We start from the raw sequence: 22,474 nt of genomic DNA on the forward strand, positions 1-22,474 counted from the left end.
TTATGTACACATATATACATTAAAAAAAATAATTTGAGTTTTGATATTTCTAAAAAATAACACAATACGTGTTGCGCTTGTACTTGGCGCCTTTATTTACCTTTTTGTTTAAAAAGGTAATTTTTATATAAGTTTTACTTATAAAATCGTATGTATTATCTTTAAGTTTTACTTGTAAAAACCTGTTATGTACACATATATACCTTTAAAAAAAAAATTTGAATTTGAAATTTCTAAAAATAACACAATACATGTGCTTGTACTTGGCGCTTTTTTCTACCTTTTTGTTTAAAAAGGTAAGTTTTATAATAAATGTTACAATTGTAAAAACTTATGTTACGTACATTTTCTGTCGTTAGGTTTTTCTTGAATAATAATAACTTTTAAAAAGATATTTTTTTGAAATATTGGATACTATTAATAAACGTGTTAAATTTTTGCCATGAAAAGAATACAAACATTTGTAGAGCCTCTGGGCCAGTGTTTTTTATTTGCGTATCATCAGCTTCAATCCAATCAGATTTACCTTCTCTACATATACTTGTGTAATGACCGCTTGCAATGCACGATCCATGATGAAATATGGCATTCATTACTTTATACAACTGTCCTGCTACTGATACTTTAGTTGTTGGGAAAAATAGGTCATCAAGTAGTATTTCGGAAACGTCTCGCTGCCATCTTTAACACTGTGTGATAAAAAAATAGGATATTCCATTTAAAAAAATCATGTTGGCATTGACCTCGCCTTGACTCCTCCACTCAAGTCAACCGGATACGATCATTCAATAGAACTTTTAAAACCCTACAACTTTAGTTGGAAACATTTTTCTTAAAAATGTTTCGTTTTCGAGGTATTTGACCGTTTCCAGACTTTTCTAACTAAAGTGATATGGTCCATTATCGATGATTTTATTAAAAAATTTTTCGAACGAAAGTTGCATGGCTTGAAGGACGACACATAACGGAAATGTGGACTTGACCTTGAGTGAAGTGACCTTGTCAAAATCAGGCCAAGGTCATTAATGTTTTTTTAAATAGAAACTACGATTTTTTATTACATATTCTTGTAGCTTATCTCGAGAGCATTCCAAAACACTCTAACAAAGTTACATTTCATCGAGTACTTTCCGAGTTATGAGGCTTGGAACTTAAGGCAAGATCGATCACTGATTCGACCAATTAAGGCAAGATCAATTCGAATATGTCTTTAGCCGTTAATAAGTCTTGGTCTTAGAAGTACGAAATAAAACCTCCTTGCTTTTATTACAATATCCTGTAAGTTAGCAAATATTCTTCACACATACAAACATAGTATTATTATATTTTTATTGAATAGTGCACTGAACAACTATAACATTGTTCTGAGAGTTTTCTCATTTAGAGCGACGAAACAAATATATTTTATGAATTTTTTCGCGCAGATAGAAAATTTCACGGATGTAATTGTTTTTGGAGATTATTTAATACTGTATGAAAAATATTTATTATCTTACAGGATATTGTAATAAAAGCAAAGAGGTTTCATTTCGTACTTCTTGATTCTGTTACAATATTCTTTTATATTTCATACTACATCCTTGTATAACTTAAAATTATTCTTAAAATATTATTAAACAATTCAATAATCAAACCTGTGAACCTGCCCGCAAAATAATTAATAAAATATATCTCATTTTCTTGGCGCCGAATATTATCAATACTATTACAAATAATATTACAAATGATATAAATTTTTACAAATAAAATTAGTAAAAATTTGTATTATTTGTAACATTATTATACAGTTACAAATAAAATTACAAATAATAATATTACAAATAATATATATTACAAATAATATTATTAATAATAAAATATTATTTGTAATAATTTCGGCGCGCCGAGTAAACAAAACTTTTCAGTATTGTCATAGAGAGGAAAAGAGAGAGAGACAGTCGCGCCCGCGATTCAGATTATGGGCAAGAAAGAATTAGGCTCGCTCGCTGAGCGAGAACGAGAGCGACAAGGAGGGAATGATATTCTCTCTCTCTCGCCCGCTCAGCGCGGCGACAATTGCCGATCGCATGGCTCATGCAGATTGACCGAGCTGGCTGTGTGCGTATATGGGGGGGAGGGGAGAATTCTCGTGCAAGCCCGTCACCAAATTTGCATCACTGATACCAATGATGTCAAAACCGAACAAGCCGCGGACGAGCGTAACTTGTAAATACCGGAGGTCAACTGTTTATCAGCTCATAGACAATTAATATGACGAGATACCCGCGGAGACCCATGTACTTCTCTTTCGTCTTTGCGTACAATTGCGATCAATAAAAAATTTTCACATTTGTTCACGAATTGTTCGGTTTTGACATCATTGGTATACGTGTGTATGTGTGTGTATGTGTACAATTGCGTACACGTACAATTGCGATATACACTTATCACGTTAGCATTGATCATTTTTATTCATGTTAAAAGAAATAAGTATGATTGTGTAAAGAATTTGTCTGCGTATTATTATACATTCTACATAGTTCTCCCTGAGATAGTAAAAATAACACACTTGAACAACCTCTACGCTCATATCACAAAGCCTCATCCACTGCGCTACTGAAGCAAATTGGTAATTCTTCTGCTATAACGACATTAACAGAAAAGACTAAACTTCAAACTGCATTTCTCAAAAACGTTTAAGATTTGCCGTTATTGGATAGCATTTGTTACTATTACATCAATATTATACTTTTCTAAAAGCAAAATCACGCGGTTATTTCAAGGATGAAGATTCCTCTCGTGTGAGATATTAATTATTCATTCTTTATTAATGGGAAAAGATTTTCCTTTGATTTAAATGTTCAAGAAAAGTTATTTGTTCTCTGAGAATCTTTCAATTTTTATGTTCGTGAAAAGTTTATAAAATTCGTAAAGAAAAAAAGTTATTTTACTACCTACCTGTTCAAGAGTTGCGCATAAGAGATATTTTAACAAATCTAAATCTGAATCAGTCAACAAATTAAATTTTTCATTCAAAGAAGCATATGTAGGGTAAGCATAAGTAAGATAAGTATAAATAATAAATTAAATATTATTCTCTGAATATATATAATAATAATAAATATTTTTGCTTTAGCTGAATCATCGAAGTAAATATTCTATTATAAATTGACTTTTCGGATTACAATATTAATTTGATTTTTCAGAATACGCTTTCAAATTGACTCTTCGGAATACGCTATTAAATTGACTTTTCGGAGTACACTTTTAAATTGACTCTTCTGACTACACATTTGTTAGTTGACTCTGCGGAGTACATATTTTTTAATTAACTTTTCGGAGAGAAGAGAAGAGAAACATTTTATATTTTATTTAAAAAATCTTATTTTTTGCAGAAAACTGATTGTTGAAGAAAATAATTAATTCACGACCTCAACGAAGATCTTAAAAAAATACTACAAGAAATGAAGTTGTTGTTATTATATGCCATATTGTACAGTATTAAAACATACGCGCAATAGTTATCTATAATTTGTATATATGGGCGTTTATGTAATTATAAGTAATATAAAAGTCATGACAAATTAATGTGGCCGCGCGTTATCTCTGTCGCGTCATTGCTAGAAATCGTCCGAACTCCCGAAATTATTTTCTTCCCGAATTATGAATATAAAACAATGTGGAAAGGAAAACAAGGGGGTGAAAAGGGGGATGGCGACGTCTGCCTTACGGTAACATCGCTGCCGCGATTCTGTAACTCGTTATTGGAGTTAACGACCCTTTCGTTATCGTTGCGCAGCTTTTGTATACCGTAGAAAAGCTGCGCAACAATAACGAAACTGTCGTTAACTCCAATAACGAGTTACAGAATCGCAGCACTGGCTCGCTTCGTCGCGATTGTCTATTCGCTGGTGGTAAGACCAGAGAGAAAAATGAGAGCGGCCACCGGCCGTATTTCAGGGGATACGGCTAGGCGTATTTTAGATGCGCCATCTGACCAAAATGCGCCTAAACTACGTTCGCTAGGCGCACTTTCGCGGTGATAAAAGTAAAATGCGCCTAGTTTCGTGTCCGTACTACTTCCATGCAATGGATAGTAGATTAGAAAAAGACAGACGACAGACAATCGTTCCGTCTTTGTCTCACTACTGAGCGGCGCGCGGCAGTAAACACGAGGCGAGGTAGCGGCGATCTTATCGCTAAGCGAACATCTCTCCGCTTTTCTTTCATCTTTCACGCTCCAGAGACATCAAAAGACGCGGTAGCGTCTCGTGTTAAGGGAACGTGCGAAGCGAGGAATTATTTTTCATGCACGCGAGGTAGCACATGGGAGACTAGACGAGCGTCGACATATTATTTGTTTCTTTCCCGCTCGTCTAGCTTATTGACTGCGTGAGCCGCGAGATTTTTTTCGCTACACCTATACTTCGCTCTTTCTCTCTCTCGCTCGTTCTTTCTCTCTCTCGCGCACTTGCTCGCTCTTCCTCTCTTCTCGTGTTCTTACGGCTTGATTAAATATATTAATTACATGACAATATATATATATAAATAAATGACACATATATAGTGTATATGTATATAAAGAATATTTAGTATTAATGCCCAAATAAAGAAGAGAGAATTATAATGAGAGACAAAAAGTTAATAGAAATCTACTCTTAGCCAATATATACATCTTTTAAAAATGATTTGTTATTAAAGTATATGACAGAATAATATATTTATGCTAATAAATTTAAATTAAAAATTAAATGAAATGTTATTTGTTTTGTAAAAGATATTCCATTGTTACATTTTTCTTTTCGTAGCAAAAATAAATTTACTCTAGTAAAAAAAGAAATTAGTTTTATTATCATATTTCAATTACGACTTTATTATTTAATTTTACGAATAGATAACGTGCATATTGTTGCTCAACGGAAACCGCGAGAAAATTGTGATCTCCGTCAAAAAATAAATGCAAACTTTTTAATAATATAATAATTTTTTTTACGTAAGTGTTCGTTTTTATAGTATAACCTGTTGAATTTTATTAATTATTAATTCAGCATGTTATAGTATAAAAAATATATTTTAATATAAAAATTAATGTAATATTAATTGTTTGCATTTGCAAGAAATATGGATAGAACAGGATAGGTTGCAATGATACATGGGTAGAAAAAAGATAGATGGATAAATAGATAGATAGATAGATAGATATAGAGATAGATATAGATGGATAAATAGATAGACAGATAGATAGATAGATAGATAAATAGATAGATGGATAGATAGATATAGGCTGCGTTCCGATATTCACTGTCAGTACTGAAGATCTATAATATACGTGACGCATACTATATATTTTCAGTACTGGCAGTGAATACCGGAACGCGGCTATAGAGAAATAGATAGATAGATAGTTAGATAGTATAGAAAAAAAGATAAGTAGGACGGCGACGTCTGCCTTATGATAACATCGCTGCTGGCTCGCTTCGTCGCGATTGTCTATTCGCTGGTGGTGAGACGAAGACCGATTCTTCGTTTTTATCTAACTAATTTAGCTCGCTCGTGAACTTAGCACAGAACAGAACCAAATAATTATGAACATTGGACGGAATAGTACCAACAAATCGTGGACATTGGCTTAGTAGTTCATATCCATGAAAAATGGACCCAGTTGGCGCTTCGAATCAGCCAACTTTTCCATAACGCTGTAAATGCAGCCATGCCCGCTCTCAGGCTTCTCTCTGCTCTTACAGCTAATGTAGACGAGCCTTTACAACTTATGACACCTATTGTAGAATAACGTTTACTCTTACAGCTATTGTAGACGAGCCTTTAAAAGTGGTCCTTAAGCCAGCGGCATACGGTGCTTGTTTTCGTGCTGGATTGCTTGCTGGATGAAAATACTGCGTTCTGATTGGTACATTTTCGAAGATGGATGGAAATGCACCAATCAGAATGCAATATTTTCATCCAGCAAGCAATCCAGCACGAAAACAAGCACCGTGTGCCGCTGGCTTTAGTATGACACAGTGCTCTCCGTTTTTCGCTCTATCTGTTATTCAATGGACAAAGGTGAACTGAAAGTGGATTGTGAGTGATATTTACCAATTGTTAGCAAGAGGAATTATCGTTTACAGAATTTCATTTACATTATTTTTAATAGTAGGTGCTTTAGTAATGATATTAATTTTATTATAGAAATTAATTTTTATTCATATATATAATTTCAGTATTGCAAAATATAAAATGTGTATCATTTTGAAGAATCTAATGACACCTTCAAAATACCACCATATCTTGTGTGCAATTTGTATTATTTTTTGGATAAAAGAAGCAGTTATTTGAATATAAAGGAATTTAGTATTATTTCTTAAGAAAAGTATTTCATTTAATCAAAGAGTTTTTCACATTTCAGGATAAAAAGATAAACTGTCAAAGATAATTGTACTGGAACGATATGCAATACTTAGTAATATTTTATCAACAAACATGACAGTTTTTTTGTCTTAGATTATTGGAATTAAGAGATATAAAAGTATTAAAAAAAGTGAAATTAAACTGATAATATCCCAATATCATAATATCAAGAGGATGTGTGTATTAAATTGAATATAAAACATATATACATACATACGTACAATATAGTGTTCATCTCATTATATCTTTACAAAGGTATTGTGCTTTCATTATCTATTCCTTATTATAATTATAGATATTTTAGTTTAATATTAAATGAGAATAGGAAACTTTTAGCACAGAAATATAGAAGTTATAATGTATTTATATTGTGCTTATATTGGTTAGGATTTGTTTTTATATTTGAGCCAAATTTAATCTTATATTATTTAACAAAATAAATTATTCATCAACTAATTAATATTGTGGCATATAATCTTTTGTTATTATCCTAATAATATTTATACTTTTCTATCATAGAAAATATATTTATCATTGAAAAAGACAAGAAAGCTATTTGAAATTAACTAATCCAATATAAATACAAAAGATATAAAAATGTTCATAGTATACGTAGGCAGTCTGAAAAGTTCTCGATCTGATACATATATGGCATTAGAAACTGTCAAACTATAATTGTATTGGAAAGTGGCATCTCTGCTATAAACCCATGTAAAATTTTATTTGATCTGTCAAGTCATTCGAGTAGTAGCACCAGTTGAAAAAGTTTTGTGCAAGATGGGTGCCACATTTGCTAACAATTGACCAAAAACACATTCGAATGTGTATTTCTCAAGCGTGTTTGGCACATTTTAATCGTTTTAAGCAAAATAAAACGGATTTCAAATATCGTTTCATAACTGTTGATGGAACTTGAATCCATTACTGTACACCAGAGTGAAAAGAACCTTCCAGAATCACACTTTAATGATGGTATTGAATTATTGGAAAGACGTTACAATAAATGTATTGAAGTTTCAAGAGATTATATTAAAAAATAAAACATATTTCATGGCAAAAAAATTTTTTTTCATTGTTAGGCCGAGAACTTTTCAGACTGCCCTCGTATATTTGTATAGAATATTATACTTTATATTCATGAATCATAACTATATCATACTTATATTGCAGATTATACAACATATTTAATTTAATATATATATCTTGTGTGTAAGTACAACTTATCAAACTGAACAAAAATATTTCTTTTGCAAAAATATTTTATTTGCAAAAATTATTTTGCAAACAACTTTAATAATCATTAAGATATTAATTAGAGGAAATTAGCAAATTAGTATTCATAATGTAGTGAGATGAGTTTTTTAGATGAAGTTTCATTGAAGATGTCTGGATCTATTGATAATCTTTTGAACATTGTATAGAATATATAATACTAGACTGCATGCTTCTACTATTTACTGCCCAAAGAATATGTCTTGTTATATCAATGTACTTTTTTGCTAATATTCTTTAATTACTATCTTAATAATTATCATAACTGTGTACAAAATAAGAAGAACCTTTTTGTTGAGTTTAATGAGTTCACACAAGTAGATATGCTTATTGTATCAGATATCATATGTTGACATAGACATATTAAAACAATAATATTTCTATCAAATTTAGATAAACATATTACTATAAAAACAAATATATTTCTTATTTGATTACATCATCCAGTTTATTATATCAATTAATATCAAATTTCACATTATGAGTACATATACAATGTTATACTTTTATATTATTTAGACATATTTATATCTGACAATAATTTGATTATATTTTGCTCAAGTGTAATGTTTCTTTAAAATATTTCTAAATAATTTAAGTTTTTACAATCATTTTGATTTTACTTTTAATGTTTTAAATTAAATATATATTGTTTATTTTTATTAGTATAGTATGTGACATTATTAATTTATATTATTATATGATAGTATAATTTAAAATATATCACTTGCATAAAAAATCGATTCACTTATAAAATATAATAGCAAGTTTCGATTCACTTGTAATATAATAGCAAAGAACAATGGGTAAAAAATGCCTATTTTGGCCCATTTTGGTGGAGAATGAGTAAAACACATTATTTCTATAGGATTTTGATCTGCTGAACACGAATCCGCCGTTAGTTGTCTTCTAAACTCCGGGAAACATGTTCAAATCCGAAGATTTATTATCCAATAATCGAATGACCCGAAAAGTCTTTGCGTACTTTGAAGCTATTGTAAATTTGTGTATTAGCTAAATTAGCTGAAGATAGTTTAGATTTTTTATTTAGAAATATTTTCTATTCAACAGTTAAAGGTGTTCTCTTTTTATGCAAAATTTGCTAACAAATAATATACACGGTATCACAGATCACCCGTATCATTGGATTTTTTTGTAAACATGACATTCTAAAGAAAAAATTCAGACAAAAGTTGTATAGTTTCAAAGAGGCCATATAACAACTATATCATTTTGTTTATAGACAGCGCCACTTTTGAGATATTTACTGATCCTTACTTTTTTTAAATAGAAACCCCTATTTTTTATTATATCATCTTTTTCTACCAATTAATTTGAACAACTTTTATCTGAAACATTTTTTATTTGTCTAATATTTTTTGAGATATTTAAGGAAAACTTAATATTTAAGGATATTTAAGGATATTTAAGGATATATAACGATTTACGTTTTTCGTAACGTAAATCACATGTATCATTACATGTATCCTTAAATATCCTTAAATCCTCAATAACTTTGTCAGTATTTAACTTACGATATCTCACTGTTTGTCGGAAGAAAAAATAGTACTAGACTTTTTTACTCTATTTTGTTTCAAAAATATATTGTTACAATAATGCCCTATTTTTTGTTAACTTATCAACTTTTGGAAATTTCAAATTAACAAATCAAATTATCAAATTAACATAAGTTAAAGCACTATTGTAACAATATATTCTTGAAACCAGAGTAAAATAATCTAGTACCATTTTTTCTTGGGTGATATGTAATACCGTGTATATTACTTGTTAGCGAATTTTGCATAAAAAGAGAACACCTTTAACTATTAAATAGAAAATATTTCTAAATCGAAAATCTAAACTATCTTCAGCTAATTTAGCTAATACACAATTTGTATTAGGTATGTGAATTAATTCGGTCTGTTTTTTCTTCCAAAAAAGACTTTAGTATAAAAGAACGTAAAAAAGTACACTAATCAAAGTATTTGCCATCGCTTGCTATTATTTTTTTCCATCTGTTTGGCAGTTGTTGCATTCCGTGACGGAAAAACGACTCGTCCTTCGAAGCGATCCATTCATTGAGCCATTTCTCTATTTTTTCATAATTGTTGAAGTGCTAGTCCGAAAGCCCGTGTGCCATCGATCTGAACAAGGGATAATCGGATGGAGTAATATCTGGTGAATACGGCGAGTGAGGTGAGGTAAAACGTCCCAGCCAAGTGTTTCCAAGGTGGTCTTCACAATCTTTCCAACATATGGCCGAGCGTTATCGTGCTGGAAGATCACTTTGTCGTGTCTCTTTGCATATTCCGGCCGCTTATTCTTCAATGCGTTGTTTAAACGGATCAATTGTTGTTGGTAAAGTTCGGCAGTGATGGTTTGGCTCTGTTTTAATAGTTCATAATACACTACACCCTTCTGGTCCCACCATATACAGAGCATTACTTTCTTGTCGTGAATATTCCGTTTTTGTATCGATGTGGATGGTTTTCCTGGGTCGCTAATGGATTTCCTTCGTTTGGGATTATCGAAATATATCCACTTTTCGTCTCCAGTCACAATACGATGCAAGAAACCTTTTCTTTTTTGCCTAGCAAGCAAGATTTCAGACATGGCTTTTCGCCTCTCGATGTCTCTTTCTTTCAGTTTGCATGGCATCTATCTTCCTTCTTTGTAAATCTTTCCCATGGCTACCAAATGCACAGAAATTGTTGATCGATCAACATTCAACAATTGCGCTAGCTCATGTTTCGATTGACACGGATCTTCATCGATTAGCGCCTGCAATTCCTCGTCCTCGAACTTCTTCGGCTGACCTGGACGAGGTTTGTCATCGACACTGAAATCATCACTTTTGAAACGTCGAAACCATTCTCTGCATGATTTATCGGTGGGAGCACTTTCACCATAAGCTTCTATGAGCATTCGATGAGCTTCAGCGGCTGTTTTTTTCAAATGAAAACAGAAAATGAGAACTTCCCGGAAATTATGCTTTTTTGGATCGAATTTCGACATTTTCGAATCAGATAAACACAATGTTATTGTTACAAATCCAAACGTTCGTCAACTGAATATTATTGTCAGATATTAAAACTAAAAAATAAAGCCTTTTGCAGACATTAGAGGTTAGAAAATTACATAGTACAGCAATTAACCGCCAGATGGACCGAATTAATTCACACACCTAATAATAGCTTCAAAGTACATAAAGGCTTCCCAGGCCATTTGATTATTGGATAATGAATCCTTGAATTTGAACATGTGCCCCAGGGTTTAAAGGAAAACTATCGGCGGCATCGTGTTCAGCTGGTCAAAATCTTATAGAAATAGTATGTTTTGTTTGTTTCCTATGATGGGCCAAAATCGGCACTTTTTACCCATTGTTCTTTATCACTATTATAATTCATTATTATAATTATAATCACTATTATAATTATTAATTTTATATTAATTTGAAACATATCATTAAAAAAACATATTAAAAATTATAATATAAAAGATAAACAAATCTAGGATGAGTTTCAACAGGTATAATTTATATAAAGATTATTTTATCATTTGTTCTCTAATATTATTGACTTTACAGAATTTATGTCTTTCTATCAAGTTATCACTTATATTTCATTTGAAAGGATCTTGAATAATAACTATATTTCAGAATACAGCACTTTTTTTTAAAAGTATTTAGACCAGGTTTAGCCCTATTTTGTGGCATTCGAAATCTTAAATTATTTTTTGATAAAGTTATAGTTGTTTATGAGTAGACTGAAGATATATAAGTATGGAAGTGATTTGCTTTAATATTTAGGAGAGAATGATCCAAAAAATATGTATTCTATTAAAATAAATGGTATCGTTAAGATTCTTACAAGAAATGTATAAGATATGCAAAAAAATAGGATGAAAGCTTTTATCAATAAAATAATACGGATTACATATGTTATTAATATTTATTAATTTAGGATAATATTTACCAAACTCCGATTAAGTTAATTGTCTATGTTAACGAATAATCAAATATATTTTGGATCATTTTCTCCCAAATGACAATGTGTTATTTTAATATTTATATATTTTTTATTAATCTACGTATCAATAGCTACAATCAAAAAATAATTTAAAATTCTAAATGTCACAAAATAAGGCTATAAGAGCTTGGTTATATGCTTTCATTATATTATATTTTATTGACACATTGATTGTTTCTATTCTACAATTGCAATTTTATCTTCAATCTTTAGAATACTACATAAAAATCTTGTTATTACCTCTAATTGTATAAGAAAAATAATACATATCATTTTTATGCAATATTGATAATTTAATAAAAAAAAAATATCTTATAACTAGAAATTAACTCAGTTGTAAAGTTAAGGTCCCAATTCTCTTCAGATTATGCTTCTTCCGATTTTATAGATTCGTTCCAGCAGTTCCCTCACTCTTTCTCTCCCTCCCTTCCTCCCTCCCTTTCCTTCCCTCCCTCCCTCCCTCTCCCCCTCTCTCTCTCTCTCTGTGTGTGTGTCTCTGTCTCTGTCTCTCTCACATTGGTTTAGATCTTTTCCTCCTTCTGATTTTTCATATCTCTGATACGAAAATCATAAAAATCAAATATTGATATAAATATCTTTGAAGGACATTTTTATTTTGGACGACAGCTACAGCTGCATTGTGGACTTTTACTCTTTAAACATGATTTCCTATAGTTTCTGGCTATTTTGTAAACCGAAGGTAGTGAAAGAATCATTAAAATTTACAGAATCGGAAGATGTTTATCTTAAAAATGTCTAACAAGGAAACACATGGAAAGCTCTCTCTTGATGAGCTTCTCATATACGTAGTAATCTAGATCAAAATAAGGAATACGAATCTTTTTACATGTGTTCAACCGGCCTTTTAAGAGGTGAAACGTTACTTTGAAAAAATTAGTATTTTTCTTTCGGAGCATCTTGTATGCATCATCAAAAATATAAGAAGTAGAAAAAAATTCTCCGAATAAAAACTTAATGGTTCGAAAAATATTTTATAACGACGTTTTCAGTTTTTTAAAAAGTTAAAATTTTATATATACTCGTACTCCGCTTATCAATTCTTTTCATAATCTAAAAATTTCTACTAAATGAAAGGATATTTTATGTCGAATCCAACTATATATAATGTAATGATACTATTTTCCGACATACGGACTTCTCGAAAAATGGATAAGAACATTTCTACATATCTGTAATGCTATACTCTATCTCGCTATAGCCTATCTCATTCGATATGTATACGCAACACATCCTCAGTGAACTTCTTCGCAGTAAGAGATGATTAGTATATGCAGAATATGCAATCATAGAATATTTCAATGTATAACAATAATAATAATAATACTGCTTAATTTATATACAACAATAATATATTATATATTTCCGTACTTTGTCTTCATGAAAAATAAACAAATATATATAAACATAAATATTCTAAAAATGAAATTTTATTTATGAGAAGTTTATATATCTACTTTTGTAGTGTGTGACGTATCAATTAGTTATTAATTATAGAAATCTGACGAATAAGCGCGCGACGAGATGGATGATTGGAGAAGCATTGCAACCATTCGAGCAAGAGTGCGGCTCACAAGGAGATGACACCAATTAGAAAATCGTTTTTCGAACGAGTCATAGTGCGTTCGATAGCTTGTACGTAGGTGATGAAAACCCTAGAGCCATTCGTGCCAATGCGCCTTTGTTTAAGAGAATTTAAGAGACAAAGTTAGGGTCACGCAACTACGTCGCACATAAGCATTAACTTTACGACCTCTTTCGAGTAAGCGGTGTAGCTGAGGAGACTAAGGCTCCCACACATAGATTTTTGCACCGGCGGTGAGCGTTCGGATCCCACCGACGACTGCTTCACTTCATGGTTTTTTTCTCTTTTTCTTTAATTTTCGACATATAGTAATACATTATTAATAATTATTTATTTATTTTTTAATTTATTTCGTTTTTATATAAAAAATAAGGATATTTCGGGATATTTGAATGCAATATGAAATAAAAAATATATAAATCATATGAACTGATTATATATTTTTTAAGCAACGTATAAATTTTATACATGTCAAAATCAAATACAAACTTTATAAATGTTTACATATAACTTTATAAAATGTTTCCATCACTTCATAGTGTTGTGGATGAAAATTCATGTAAAAACATTGGAAACATAAAACTTTGTCGCACCACGAACATTTTATAAATGAATTTTGTTGTTCACATACGCATTTTTTATTATAAATATTTGGAGGGAAGCATAGTTGATTAACATTTAAAAACATTTCTCTTTCGTCAGCTAATTTGGACGCATACCATGCATATTGAAGCATACATTTAAATCCAAGATTTAAGATAATCAGTTCATACGATTTATATATTTTTTATTTCATATTGCGTTCAAATATCCTGAAATGTCCTTATTTTTTATATAAAAACGAAATAAATTAAAAAATAAATAAATCATTATTAATAACGTATTACTATATGTCGAAAATTAAAGAAAAAAAGAAAAAAAAACCATGAAGTGAAGCAGTCGTCGGTGGGATCCGAACGCTCACCGCCGGTGCAAAAATCTATGTGTGGGAGCCTTAGTCTCCTCAGCTACGCCGCTTACTCGAAAGAGGTCGTAAAGTTAGTGCTTATATGCGACGTAGTTGCGTGACCCTAACTTTGTCTCTTAAATCCTTTTAAACAAAGGCGCATTGGCACGAACGGCTCTAAGGTTTTCATCACCTACATACACGCTAACGAACGCATTATGACTCGTTCGAAAAACGATTTTCTAATTAGCGTCATCTTGTCAGTCGATTTAGCAACTATTATTGCCGGCGCGCAACATGAGGATGGACAATGGTCGCTATTCGACTATGTGTCAATTTTATTTCGTCACTCCTACGTCTCACCGCGTGCCACCAATAGTTACTAAATCGACTGAACCACGCTTTTGCCCGAGTAGCTGCGATGCTTCTCCAATCATCCATCTTGTCGCGCGTTCACTCGTCAGATTTTTATAATTTATAATTCGATGATTATTGCGAATATCATAAAATGGTACGAGATTTTTATGTTTGTTTTAAACAGTTCTATGCCTTCTTTGATTATGGCTACATGAGTTATCAAACATCCTATATATATGCGTATATATGTTTGTGTCTTTCATTTAATACTTATATTATTCAATTGTAAAGAAATATTTTATCAGTATATTTATTAGTTACAATATATATATATAGGATATTGACAAATAAGCAAGGCTATGGTGATGTAATCAATGATAATTAAGTGACAAAGAGAAGACAAATAAAAGCTAGTCGCAGTTGACAAGAATGTTAAATTGAGCGAGATGATAATAATGTTTGAAAATGTAATGTACACCGAATATTTTTCCGAATTTATAACACGTTAACTTTTATGTCAATATCCGAGTGTCCACCTAAGCATATATTGGAAAAATTCTTAATATTATTTTGAAAATTTCTTTATGGCCGCCTGGATTGTCGTGATTTGACTTTTTCACTATCAAAATATGCATCGACTTTTTTTTTAAGGCCCGGAAGTAGAAAAATTATCTTTAAGTTCACGTACTTGATTTCTATACCGGGGGTACCCGGATATATCCACCCTGGATGTCCATTTATTAGAATATGAGTTTTATCTGCAGTTATTGAATAAATTGATCAATAAATAATTAATATGATTACAGGGATGATTTAATAATTAAAATTGTTTTTATAAATTAAAAATATGAAAATTATTTATCACATTCTTTACATTTGGTAATAGTGACAGCATGCTCATCGCAAACAGGTTTCCCGCATTCTACACAGGATTTTCTTGTTTTCTTGCGTTTTTTGGTGGCCAGTAACAAAACTGACACGATCCTTCAATCACTTTTTTTCCGGTGTTGTCTCTTACAAATGTAGAACCAGATGAAAGCATAACAAGACTCACTTGTTTACCGAGAACGCTCTCAATTGCAAGCTTCGTCGAATCATTTCTCATGACTTGCACATTTTGAGAACGATCTTCAATAATCGGTATGGCAAGTTCTTCGCTCAGTTATCGCAAAAATAAGCGACGTTTATTGGTCTTCTTTTAACATTTTATTATTTTTATAATAATGTACGTCGCAAGCGCGGCAATGTCGAAACTATTGAAAAATAAGGCGAGTAACTACCTGTTCGTACGGCGTTGTGTTGTGTATTGCCCTTGCATTTGATTCATTATGTCGACACCAGCCTTGTACTTATTATAGTACAATATAATCTCTGGCTTCTTAACATCATTTACCACTGCCATATCCGAGTGCGTCGTCGATAATACAATTACGGCTTTATTTTCTTCGCTCATACGAACTTGGTTACTTTCTCGTAAAAACTAAACAGCGTCAAATATTCTTTCCTTGTTTTCGATGGGGACATTGTCTTTGGAATATAGGCTTTATTTTTTTCAAAATACCCACAATCAAATTCTATGACAATAAATGTTTGGCAAAGGTTGGCGATGTGGAAACGTTGTCCATGTATATATTTCTTCCTTTGTATGGCTCCGCAAGCTCCTTCACAATTCTTTCTTCTTGACTTTTCTCTCGGGCATTTCCTGGTGTAAATTATTCCACTTAGTGGATAAGCATTTTTGGCATCATAAATCCACTATATTTTGCGGGCTTAGATGGAATATACTAGGTGAACTTAGTGTGTTTTCGATAAGGATATAATTGTTCACCGATGGTCAAATTTTCCGCCGGTAATTTTTTGATAAATTTGCATCGAGCATGTTCCACATGTCACTAAAAGAGTAGTTTTATCCCCACGTGCACGTTCACAGTGTGTGTTCGAATCGTTAAATCGGATGAATCCTAAAATACTCCAAAAACGATTCATACTCGTCGCAACCTTATGGCTTTCACTCTTCGTCTTTTTTCAAGCAGCATAGTTTCGAATAGCCGAGCATCTGAGCAGATACGAACACGAGTTCGATTGTATGCGTATGCTGCTTGCGGTGAAAATTTCGCATCACTGTGTCGAGTAACTGTAGCCTGCAGCTCGTTGGAATCTGAAATAAACTATGCAACTACATGGCTAAATCTATTCCAAACACTTTTGTAAAAGCTATAAAGATCATTAAGGATTATAAAAGTTCCTCTTTCCTATTTTGGACTTGTAACTGTCCAATATAATGCTAAAGAAAAAATGCTCTCAACATACAGCATATTTATTTAAGAAATTCGATAGATGGGCACCTGAGTACCATTCGTATAAAAAAACGTTGTACATTTTGGCTATTGACATATTAATGAATATGTTCGATCTTGCAACTCTATGTACTGTTTCCATTGAGTGGTTACGTCACACATTACAAAAATAAACATATAAACTTCTCATACAGGGTGTCCCATTTTAATGTCTCAACCCAAATAACTCTTCAGTATTGAAGATTCAAGGATTCAATGATCTCAATAAAAGTTATAGGGATTTAAGTGAACTACCTTATAATGATCTTGATTTTGACCTTGACCTCTATTTTCAAGGTCATTTGAAGAACAACTAGCGTTTTTTAAATGGGAATCCTTATTTTTTATTATACTGTTTTTGCTACTAGTTAATTTGAACAACTTTTGTCTAAAATACTTTTTTATTTATTTAATATTTTTTGAGATATTTGAGGAAAACTTGATAACTTTTTCAATATTTAACTTACGATATCTCGCTATTTGTCGGAAAAAAAATGGTACTAGATTTTCTTGCTTTATTTAGTCTCAAGAATATATTGTTACAATAGCGCCTTGAACTTTATTAACTTCCTGATTTTTGGAAGTTTCAAAATCATCAAATTAACAAAAATCAGGGCGCTATTGTAACAATATATTTTTAAGACTAAATAAAGCAAGAAAGTCTAGTACCACTTTTTCTTCCGACAAATAATTAGCAAGATATCATAAGTTAAATATTGAAAAAGTTATCAAGTTTTCTCAAATATCTCAAAAAATATTAGACAAATAAAGAAAGTTTTAGACAAAAGTTGTTCAAATTAACTAGTAGAAAAAAACAGTATAATAAAAAATAAGAGTTCCCGTTTAAAAAACGCAAGTTGACCTTCAAATGACCTTGAAAATAGAGGTCAAGGTCAAGATCAAAGTCAAGGTCATCATAAGATAGCTCACTTAAATCCCTACAACTTTTATTCAGATCATTTTCCTTGAAACTTCAATACTGAAGAGTTATTTGGGGTGGGACATTAAAATGGGACATCCTATATACAGGGTGTTGATTTGAAAACTTTGCAGCTAAATATCTCGAAAACTATGAAAGATATTAAAAAAAGCTAAAACACATGTTCCATAATTTCGAAGGGGAAAGAGAATAGCGTTATCAATTTTTTATTTGGAAGGCGTTTTCTAGATCATTCGATGGTTTTGTTTTTTTAAGTGGAAACCTATATTTTTTATTACTAGATATTATTCTATGTAAAACAACCAGCAACTTTTGTAGGATACATTTTTTTATATGAGCATTATGTTGGAAAATACTTAAGAAAATAGTAAGGCATAGTAGTTACTGCGTCATTTATCATTTATTGTAACAGATGTTCAAAATGTTCTCCGTTATTTGCTAAACAATAATAAAGACGATTTTGAAATTCTAAACGAACACTTTGGAAGGTATCTATTGGAATAGCTTTACATTCCTGTACAATTCTTTGACGCAAATCGTTAATATTTCTCGGTCGTACTAACACGTACTTTTTGAAAACAAAGTTGACTTCTTTTGGCCATTTGTTTATGTTGTACTTAATCACTTCACTTCTGTCTTTTACAGTGTATTATTCAATCAAGTGTGAAACTTGTATCAGAGATTATCTAAAGGCATATCCGTTGTTTATAAAGCCAGCGGCATACGGTGCTTGTTTTCGTGCTGGATTGCTTGCTGGATGAAAATATTGCGTTCTAATTGGTGCATTGCCATTCATCTTCGGAAATGTACGAATCAGAACGCAGTATTTTCATCCAGCAAGCAATCTAGCACGAAAACAAGCACCGTGTGCCGCTAGCTTAAAACTCCACCGGAAAATATTAACGATTTGCGTCAAAGAATTGTACAGGAATGTAGAACTATTCCAACAGATACCTTTCAAAGTGTTCGTTTAGAATTTCAAAATTGTCTTTATTATTGTGTTTTGTACAGCTCGGGCTGCCGGAAAAACCGGCTAGGGGATCGGCGCTGCGGGGCGGGCGGCCTAGCTTCCGAGGAATTCTCGCAAGCGGCGAGGGACACCGGTTTCTCGCAAGCGAGCGCGCGGGACTCCGGCCGACGTTCCGCGCCTGGCTGGTAACTCCGACCGCGGCCGCTATGCGGTGCAGCCCGCGATTTCACTGCCCGCATGCAAAATTCGACCGCCCGACTATATAACCGGGCGCGCCGTACCTTGCCTTGTCTTGTCTTTTGCCATATCCTTTGCTTAGCCGTTCTCAGTGGCAAATCTGTGCTACTTCTTAGTGTGAACTGTGTCGCACTGCTGGTTGCCGATGCGCTTTCTAGGGTTTCCTAGAGCGGTCGTGCTCTCATGATTCGGACCACCGCTCTACATACTCTGCTGAGTTGAAGGCGGCGCCAATACACCCTGCTGGGTTTGAGGCTAATGGTTTGAATCTTCTATTCTTGTGCTTACGGCGTTGCCATGATTCAGGAGCGGCTCGGTCGCCTCCTCGGAGCTTTCGAGCTCCTCTTTCTTCCAAGCATCCGTAGCGGACCTTGGCTTTCTCTCGGGAGCGAATTAGTGCCCTTCGCTTGCTAGAGCTCAGCGCTCTTTTCCACGCGTCCTCGGGACCGTGGCTGGCTGTAGGCCGTTACGTCCGGAAGGGCAGGCCTTCCGAAACGATGGAGATCGTTTCGTCTCCGTGTACTTTGACGTGCTCCGGATGCCGTTCGCCATTGGCGTCACTGACGCGTGTGTCCTCCGGGACTTTGCGCTGACGAACGTAATTCCTTTGTAAATAGCTGCGTTTCTATTGCGTTCCTTCTGCATCGTTCTGCGTTATTCCACTTGCGTTTCTACTGCGTTCTATTGCGTCCGTTGCGTTTTCCACTGCGTGCCTCTTTGCGTCATCACGGGCATGTCCTTCCTCTCTCTTGCTCTCGCCGCCGTCCCTGGCGCACGGTGTTGCGCGTTTCTGCAAGGCTTTGGACAGCCTTACGACGTAACTCAGACGTAACGTCGGCCAAGACGATCGGTCGGTTGTCCAGTTGCTCGAGCGACAGTCTCGCAGGCGGACATCGCTCTGCGATCCGAAATTCACCAGCCAGCTCTCCGGAGTTATTCTATGTTCGTTCCGAACATATCGTTTAGCAAACAACGGAGAACATGTTGAACATCTGTTATAATAAGTGACAAATTTGACGCAGTAACTATGCCTTATTATTTTCTTAAGTATCTTTCAATATAGTGCTCAGACAAAAAAATGTTTCCTACAGAAGTTGTCAGTTTTTTTACGTAGAATAATATCCCGTAATAAAAAATATAGGTTTCCATTTAAAAAAACAAGATTGACCTTCGCATGACCTAGAACGCCCTCCAAATAAAAAACTGATAATGCCATTCTCTTTCCCCTTCGAAATCATAGAACAAGTGTTTTAGCTTTTTTTAATATCTTTCATAGTTTTCGAGATAATTAGCTGGAAAGTTTTCAAACGAACACCCTGTATACAGGGTCTGCCAAAAGTTCCGGCTTTTGGCTAATTATTTCAGCTAATTATTTCAAAAAATAATGATTGTTTAAAACAATGTTTGAAACAAAAGTTGTAGGGCTTAAAAAAAGCTATCAGATATTGATAATTGTTTGACCTTGGAATGACCTTGAGAAACGTTATCGATATAAAAATCTTAAATGGCAACTCCAATTTTTTATCACACCGTTTTTTTCCACTAATTAATTTGAACAACTTTTGTCTGAAACATTTTTTATTTACCTAATATTTTTTCAGATATTTAAGGGGATGCTGGAGTCGTCAACGAACTTGCAAAGCGTCGATAACGTAGAAGCGATCGTCAAAAAGTAGGGAACGTTATCATGTGTTATCGACGTTAGTGAATTTTGGTACATATGTGTATATATATTTATATAGTATTTCTATAGTAAAGATAATTGCCGGATAAGCGCTGATGCGATTACGCTATCCTTTCGTCGCATTTTTCCATATATATCTTTTCTCATAGACTTCGGACAAATGTGTGTGTGCTGCATTGTCATTTCGACTTTTCTACATACAGATCTTATATGAATGTGAATGCGACGCTGCCGATATTTGCATTCTCTCTGAAATGTGCATTTTGCTGCTGCTTCTCGGATTTTTCGACTCGCTGATATATATACAGCGTAACATAATAAAGAATAATTTGAGTAATGAATATTATTACACGAAAATAATTCTTCAGAAATAGTATACTTGTTTTCAATAGTATACTTGTATAAATCGGCTTCTCACTTTATCGTGTCAGCGACTTCTTTTTGTAAAGTTTACGTCGCACTAGTAGTACGGAAATGTTTTCGTACAGTAAATATTCTTGCCAAAATAAAGCGGAGTATTACAAATCATCCGAAAAAAGCGATGGGAAACTATTGCGAATAGGACACCGAGTTCCTCCTGCAACGTTTACGTCGCACTGGAAGTACGGAATTGAAAACACATTCGCACAGTGAATATTCCTGTCAAAATAAAATGAAATAATAAAAAACATGTTAGAAATACGATGAGAAACTATTTCAAATAGAATACCGACACTTTATTGCAAAGTTTACGTCGCACTGGCTGCACGGAATGAAAAAGACTTTCGTACAGTGTATATTCCTGCCAAAATAAAATGGAATAATGCAAATCATCTGAGAAGAACGATGAGTAATTATTGCGATTAGGACAACGAGTCCTTCTTTACGTCGCCCTGGCTGTATCAAATTGAAAACCTTTTCACTTTGCATAATAAATATTCATACGAAAATAAAAAGGAGTAATAAGAAACATCTTGGAAAAATGATGAGAAACTATTACGATAGGACACCTGCTGTTTCTTGCAAAGTTTACGTCGCATTCGACGCGCCGAATTAAGAATTCTTTTATAAAGGTAAAGTACATGTGTGGGAATATGAAACGGAGCATTGCTCAATATGAAATTAATATTCTATATCGGCCTAGAAAAACTTTATAATGTGTTTGTAATTAAAAATTTACGTCGCACTGACTGGACTGAATTTCAAATCCTTTTGCATGGCAATGTTTCGCTTCATCTTTGCACGTATTTTGACTATGTGAAAGGACTTTGATAAAGTGTGAGAGAGAGAGGATGAGGGAGAGAGTGTGAGAGAGAGAGGGAGAGAGAGAGGGGGGCGGGAGGGGGAGAGGGGGATAGAGGGAGAGAGGGGGGAAGGGGAGGAAGGGAGGGAGAGAAAAAAAAAGTGTAATAAAAATAAGGGTTCCCATTTAAAAAACGCATATTCCAAATGACCTTGAAAGTGATGGCTAATGTTAAATTCATGGTCACCATCAAGTCCGTTACTCGATTTTCTACAACTTTTGTGTTTAAAGTTTTTTATGAAAACGATCCTGCAAAGTTATCCTGGGGGCCCGGTATTTTTATGACACTCTGTATATATACATATATACCAAAATTCACTAACGTCGATAACAAATGATGATGTTCCCTACTTTTTGATCATCGGCCCTATCATTTCTTTTTCACTCACTCACACATCCCTCTCCCTCTCTGCCTCACATTTCCCATTCTTC

The 22,474-nt window shown here is 33.2% G+C and overlaps 1 long non-coding RNA gene across 1 annotated transcript; it reads left to right on the plus strand.

The window, feature by feature from the left end:
* Nucleotides 1–5,973: 5,973 nt before the first annotated feature.
* On the plus strand, nucleotides 5,974–22,032 carry LOC112588902 (uncharacterized). Its single transcript, XR_003113113.1, has 3 exons — nucleotides 5,974–6,132; nucleotides 6,386–6,642; nucleotides 20,678–22,032. It is a non-coding gene; the product is annotated as an uncharacterized LOC112588902 (long non-coding RNA).
* The last annotated feature ends 442 nt before the right edge of the window (nucleotides 22,033–22,474 follow it).

Source organism: Harpegnathos saltator, unplaced genomic scaffold, assembly GCF_003227715.2.
Source record: "Harpegnathos saltator strain DR-91 unplaced genomic scaffold, Hsal_v8.6 scaffold339, whole genome shotgun sequence".
In the NCBI taxonomy this organism is placed as follows: Eukaryota; Metazoa; Arthropoda; class Insecta; order Hymenoptera; family Formicidae; genus Harpegnathos; species Harpegnathos saltator.